Raw genomic sequence first — 7,529 nt, 5'->3', positions numbered from 1 at the left:
GTTTAACATCTAATGGTGAATAATAATTGAACTAGAAACATGTTCGGGGGCGGAGCCAACTGCTGAACAGAGAGGACACGTTTTCCCCGAGCTCCGAGCTTGGCTCGCTTATACAGCAAAATATATCGTGATAACGGACATCTTCGAAGCCAAATACCGTCACTAGTGGAGGAGAAAGGAGCATGGGACGGAAAAACAAAAAACCCAAGAGCGATCGGACCCCAGCAAGCCTGGATATCGGTGAACTCCTGAGGGGCGCCCAAAGGGCGGCATGGGACAAAATGGCGCTGGAGGGAGATGGCTCGTCTTACTGCTCGGAAGACAACGCAGTCGAGATGGGAGAGGAGATACCACTCGACATACCCATAAGACCCACAGCCAAACATAAAGCCCCAGCAGAACCCGTAACCGCAGCCCAACTGAAAGACATGCTGGCTGAGCTCAGGGCGAATATAGCGGCAGATATGGCCCACTTTAAAACGGCCATCGAAAACGCCACCTCTCGGATCACTCTCCTAGAGGCCACAACTAGTACCCAAGACTCCAGGATAACCGTGGTGGAAAACCAGATTGCAGAAATGCAAAAGCACCAGCTGACAACCACCGACAGGGTGGACGCCATGGAGGATCAGAAAAGGCGCTACAACCTTAAAATCCGCGGCATCCCAGACTCAATAGGTCTAACTGACTTACCTCACTATGTCCGCAGACTGCTCAACACGCTGCTGCCACCCAAACAGGCCAAAGCAGTGAACCTAGACGGCCTACTCCGCCTGCCAAAACCTCCTACAGCTCCCACGACAGCCTCTGCCGACCTTATCATACGATTTCAATCATTGTCAGATAAGACCCTGCTGCTCATGGCCACAAGGGGGAAGACCCCAATACACTTTGAGGGCTCATCCCTAACGCTGTTCCCAGATCTTACCCGCAACACCATCGCATGGCGCAGGTCGCTGAGACTGCTGTTGAACATCCTCCAAGCACAGGAGATCCAGTACCGCTGAGGAATCCCTAAGCAGCTTCTATTCACTCACATGAATGTTGCCTACAGGGCCCGGAGCTACACGGAACTTGAAGCTCACCTACAAAAGATATGCATCACGGGACCACAGAGAGAGGCCGGCTCAGGATTAGCACACATAGACCCCTCTGCCATCAAAGAATTCACTCCCCGCACGGGGCGACGCCCGGGACAAGAGAGACTGACCTGAAGATTATTCTACGAACAGCCACCCTCATTTCCCCTGGTGGACAACCGGGCTCCTTCTAACACCACCACCGATGACCACTCGGACTTATAACGCTGGTTTGAACTTTCTCTCTGTTCACAAAACGCTTCAGTTTATACTTATGTTTTATATTCACGTTTTTTACTATTTTCTTGGTTGATTGTTTAATATAGCCTTCGCACCATCTCACATACTTAGGTTGACACAGCCAACCTACGTGAAAGGGGTTCTCCCTCTGACATTAGGATTCATAAACACAGGCAAGACCCCTCTCTCCTCCCCTCCTCCCCCCCCCTCCTCCGGGCCTCGATACCCTAGAAAGATGCAGCCCGAGACTTGCTACTAATACCGGAGAGGTAACCCCTGACAGGGATACTCAAGACCCACAGACACGACAACACTTTTGCACCCTGGGGACACCAATGGACATACCCACTCATAAATTGCTTTACTCCACTCACCTCATTTTTATTACCCTAGACTCAAACTCGTCTGCCTAACTCATACAGTCTTACAAGCCTAGCCGTCATATGAGACGTCTTCTGGCCGACCCTTCTGAGCAGACACATATCGTACATGACACTAGTGGACAGACGTCACCATATGGGCTGGGAATTCCATATACTAGATGCATTCTGTGTATACTTCGCTTTTAAACCAAAAACAACAGTGCAGTATGTATAATCTTTCTTGTTTGCCAATTGTCTATTATAGAAATATACATGTATATACCACAGTAATTTGTATACTCTCTGCTGCACTGTCAAAAATAAAGAATTAAAAAAAAAAAAAAAAAAGAACTAGAAACATGTTCACCATCCAGTCCTGGCTGTCCGCCTGTATTCACAGCTGCCTGCCAATGTTGGATGCAGATTGTACAATAAAGCTTCATTGCTTTGAATGTTCCAGGAGTCACTCTTGTTCATAGAATATTGTGCTGTGCTTTACATTGTTGAGTTAAAAGGGCTTTGAGTTAAGTTAGATGTTCTTTTAATGATCACTGCCACCTCCCCCTTGTTTTTTTTATGTATAATTAAAATGTGCCATTATTGTAACAGAGGGACAGTCTCCTCGCAACAGTCCGATCCTCCTCCAAAGAAGTTATTAATTATGATAATTTTTGTCCAATCAGTTACCTCTCATGGGGGAGTATTGATGGCACAGAAATTGCTTCATAATGACAGTTCAATGCTTCTCCATGTAAAGCATTAGCCTTGTTTGTTGTCATCATGCTCTGTGTGATGACATCGATCTCAATTTTTTTTAAATTGAAGGTCTGAATGAGGAAGCGGCTCTAGTGTCTGTCGGCCACTGATGTGTGTTCTCAGGCAAATATTTACTGTGTCCAAAAAAGGCATTACCTCTATGGACCAAAACGCTACATTAAAGGGACATTAAAGGCACCCAGACCACGTCAGCATATTGAAGTGGTTTTGGTAAAGTGTCCCTATTGCACTTAGTGCTGGAATCTGAAAAAATTGCACTTCCAGAGAAACTGCAATGTTTACATTGTGGAATCTTTTGGCCAGAAATTCTTCAGTTCAATTAGAAATTTCAGTTTAATTTAAAACATTTTGGATCAGTCCAAAAATTGCCCAAGAAAGCCCTAAAATGAAGGAAAAATAAGTGCCTAAAGCAGGGATAGGCAACCTTCAGCACTCCAGATGTTGTGGACTAAATCCCCCATAATGCTCTACTTGATTTTGCGAAACGAGGATGTATTGTTTTTTTCAAATTGATACGGATTTTCAAAATTCTTCGGTTATGAAGAATTTCAGGCACATTTCTTTAAAAAAAAATCTAATATTTAAAAAGGACATAAAATCGGTTGAAATTCTGCCGAATTTCAATTCTAACTTATCTGAAACTCCAAGTCTATTAATGACAGTGTAACTTTATAGTAGAATTTTAAAATCTAATTTAAAATGACCAATCACATAGATTTCAGTGAAAGGTGACACTGAAATGTATATACATAGTATTCTTTATTTTATTATGTACCGATTTATCTTGGATCTTCTAGAAATGTAGACTGTGGAAATCATAGGAACCTGTACAAAGTGCTTCAGAAAGGTTAGACTGATTCCTATCGCCAATTGCAATCTTATCCCTACCCACCAGTGGGGTCCTACCCAGCAATATTTATGTCTTTTTATGGTAGACGCTGTATTTGCTAAAAAGGTTTGCTGTTTGTTAACCATTATAGCTAACAAGAAAATATTTACTATCTGTTGCTATGTCAATATGGAGCTTTATACATTTTGTGAATGAGTAATACAAACCTTTACATTTTATTGTGAGTGTTGTACGTATCTGACCCACATGTCACATGATATACGCCCTGTTAAGTAGACAATCAAGCCTTTTTAGATCTTAGGTGAAACCAACCACAGAATGTCAATGGATAACCAGAACAGCCAGAGGCTAAAAGAGAATAATATGTTAACAGAAGTTTGAGGGCCGGGGTGGACACCCCTATGATTTATACATCCAATAAGCATTTTGTTTTTACATTCTATTTTTTTTAATTTTTTTATTGAGGCAGGATTGATGGTCATTACAGACAAATAACAGTTATATCAGAAATATACATGTATAGAATAGCTTGGCATGAATACATTCAATAATTCCACATGTTGGATAGTGCTATAGTGGTAAACTCCTTAGGGGGTCAACCTAATTCTTAGAAGTAAATAAGTGAAAATATAAAAAACAGTGTATATGAAAACAGTCGAAGTTTTATGCATCAGGAATAACTAAATATGAGAAAAAACCTCTGGGAGGCTCCTAAAGCCAGTTAGCTGTGAGTCCCACACACATAAAAGACAAAAAAAAGAAACACAGAAAATAAGGCAAAAATGAAGCTCCCTCTGGACTTATGATAATGTTGGAGGTGTTGTTGGGACCCCATGCCAGGAGTGGGAAGATCCTCAGCTCAGTTTCAGAGCTAGCCAATTCCCCGTTGGGGCCAGACCAAGTTCTGCCATGAGAGGCCCGGACTCAGGCCTAGCTGCCCATAGGAGAGGGTGCAGGTGAGCCTATAATAGTACCCAGGCATGTTGATTGGGATCTGTCTGATCCTTGCGAGTGGAGGCAATATCTTACTTGGGTTGGGGTGCAGGATAGTTCTTGTTCTGCACTTCAATGAGTCACTCACCATCTGCAAACCTTGGGTCTGCGTAGCTGTGCCACTCGAGCATGATAGGCATCTTCTGCAACTTGGGAAGCTACACTTTGCTGTTTTTCTGCAACAGGCAATTTGCTCGGTGCAACGGGTCCCAGACAAGCTTGAAGCTCACCCAAAAGGAGTCAAAAATCAAATCTAGTTGATGCAAGACTTCATCATGCCTTCCACGAGGTTATGTGGAGGACGTGGAATCCACCATCTTGCGAGCCTATGCCGGGACGCTGTCACAGCAGTTTTGCCATGCACCTGCAGCACAAGACCAGAGCCTCCAAGGGTTAGTCCAGTTGGGGGGGAACGGGGCACCAGATAGCACAATTCAGAAGTGGAGGTCGGTCGACCCCTCCACTTCTTCAAATACTCGAGGCCTCCAGACTAACAATCAGCCCCCCACACTTGCTTGAAATCAGCACCAAGATGATCAGGAGCAACCCCAGTCGGGGCTAGGATGTCGGCAATGTAGGTAGCGTCGTCTGTGGGGCACAGTAAGCAAAAATATAGTATATTTTGGAGGTCAAGTGCTGGAGCTCCCCTGAGTATTTTTAATAGCCGAATTTGGAGCATTGTTTGCTAGTATTCCCCTTGTATCTCATAGTACAGCAAAATGTCCAGTCTTGGTATTATGAATACACATACCTTCTTAGAGAATTTGAACATTTTTGAAATCTGCTGTTGTTGTACTGCAGAACACAGTGCTCAAACTGAGACTCTATAGATTTACTATCGTCTGCCTCTGAACAACATATCTGCTGCTATGGCAATGCACTATGTCATGCAAAGAATATTGTATCAACTTTAGCTGTCTCAGGGTGACTAATGTACCCGGCTACCCCGCCTAACAGACTCACTGACTTGGCAATCCTTGTGACTCTGATCTATTTCTTTACTCCTCACATACAGATCATCTGCGTTTAAACTTTTCATCTAAAAATTATTATTATTCTGTTTTCTCAACACAAGATAACTTAAGTACTTGTTTACATGTTGATTATATCCAGTCTAGCTTACTGTAAAACTCAATCTTTTGGTAGTTTATATATGTCCAAATTAGCATCTATATTTTGTGGCTAAACTTACCCCTCTCCCCTTGCATTGCTTTTTTTCAAATGAAAAAAATGAAAAATTGACTAAGAGTCATGGGGAACATAGTCCACAAACATCAAGGTAAATGTGATTACTAGTAATGACGATTCATCTTTTAAATGGTAATGCTAATTAACCATAGAACTGTGGATGTTTGAAGATCACATAGCCAATTTTTCATACTATATAAATATATCTAGTTCAAAATATTATTTACAGACCATTTTTCCTATAACAAAATGAAGCATTATTGGAAAATAGTTCACAAATGTGATATATATATAGAGAGATAAATAAACACATACCTCCCAAGTGTCCCTATGTAGGAGGAACAGTCCGTATTTTAGGACTAAATCCCTCTGTACCTCTTTTCTATCCTAATGTCCCATTTTAGTTGAATAAATTATAAATAGGTCTCCCCAAATTAAAAGGGTCATCCAGATGTGGACCCCATGCTCACTGTGCCTAGAGGGGTATCTGCTACACCTTACTGCCAATGCCCAAAGAGGGCCAAAACAATTGACTGGGGTTGCTGTGTCTCTTGTGTAGAGAGAACTTGCAAGCATTTCGGTTCTGGACTGCCCTTACTGGAGGGATCAGTCTGATATGCCCTAGAACCGTTTCTCACTGTAATCGCACAAGTGAGCAAAAACTATTTTGAGTCCTGAGCGAGGATTAACCGAAGGGCAACCTACTGAGTTCCTCTAAACTCTAAGCTATATATTTACTCTCCTGAAGAACGTTCCTGTGTGGAACTGTGACGTGGCTAAGAGGACTGTGATGTGAATATTTATATGTGTGTGTGTTTTACATGTGAGTGTGTGACTGTTTAATGCATGTATGACATATGTAAAGGCGATATGTTTATTTGATTTAAGTTGATGAACGTTTGCATTATTTACTGAGCAGCGAAGTCAATCCAACAGTCGAGTTAGAAGGTTCAGCCATTGTATATTCCAGGAATTAGAAAGCACTTGTATCAATACAAATCCCAGGACCCTCTGGTTCCTGGAAGCCTCAATGATCTGCAGTATTTAACAAATGACTCACTTCATACACACTTAAAACCATGGCTCATCATACTTTCACATTTATTTCTTAGCAGTCATATTGTATGTACTATGCTGGTACAGGAAGAATATTCCCATAGGCTTCTTACACTACACAGAGCAACGTCGCACCTAATTAACCCATACATTCCCAGTGGAATGGAATGGTTTAATCAGCACGCCAGGCACGCTGCGCATCAAAAAGCAGCAATATTTCTCCACTCTTGTAAAAATAATAAACTAGCATCATTTAAAAAAGTTACTGTTTACATTTAGTATTTACTTGAAAAGTATAGATATTTTTTTTTTTCAATTTGACAATTTTTATTTTGTGCAGAACAAGGAAAAAGGATCTAAACATGACAATACCAGAGAAAACATGGTTGGCTTCGGCAAATATCACAAAAGGTTTAACACAGTGCGCTTCACACCTAGAAATAACGCGTAAGTATAGATATTTTTAAGTGTAACGTACCCCTTTAATATGTAGGACAAATCAGGGAAATCCATGGGACAATTGATTAAAACAGACTTTTAATATCCGATCTGCTAACCCATCAGCATCTGTAGATGGATTCAGACTTAAATACAGCAAAGGAAGAACCACTTTGGCTGTTTAAAAAACATTTAATCGAAGGAACACTATAGAGAATCGGAATGCAAATGTGTGTTGCTAATGCTAACATGCCCTAGTCACTGTTTAGGTTACTGGGCCCCCACTGCCACAGTTAAATTTTTTTATTTTACTGACCTTTTCTCCATTGTAGCATTCTACTCTGCCTCTTTGGCTGAGAGCATCGAGATCGATGATCTTATCCAATCCAATGCTTACCCATAAGGGCAGAATCGGGAGGCTAGTGTGCATGCAAGTCAAAACACCACGCGGCGTCAATCGGACGGTCTTCTTGAGAGTATCAGCTAGAATTAGAGGAGTTTAAGTTCTCTACTTTGACAGAAGTGCCAGAGGCAGTTTAATTCTTC

Source organism: Pelobates fuscus, chromosome 10 (assembly GCF_036172605.1).
Source record: "Pelobates fuscus isolate aPelFus1 chromosome 10, aPelFus1.pri, whole genome shotgun sequence".
NCBI lineage: Eukaryota > Metazoa > Chordata > Amphibia > Anura > Pelobatidae > Pelobates > Pelobates fuscus.
Note: the sequence above shows the minus strand (reverse complement) of the source record.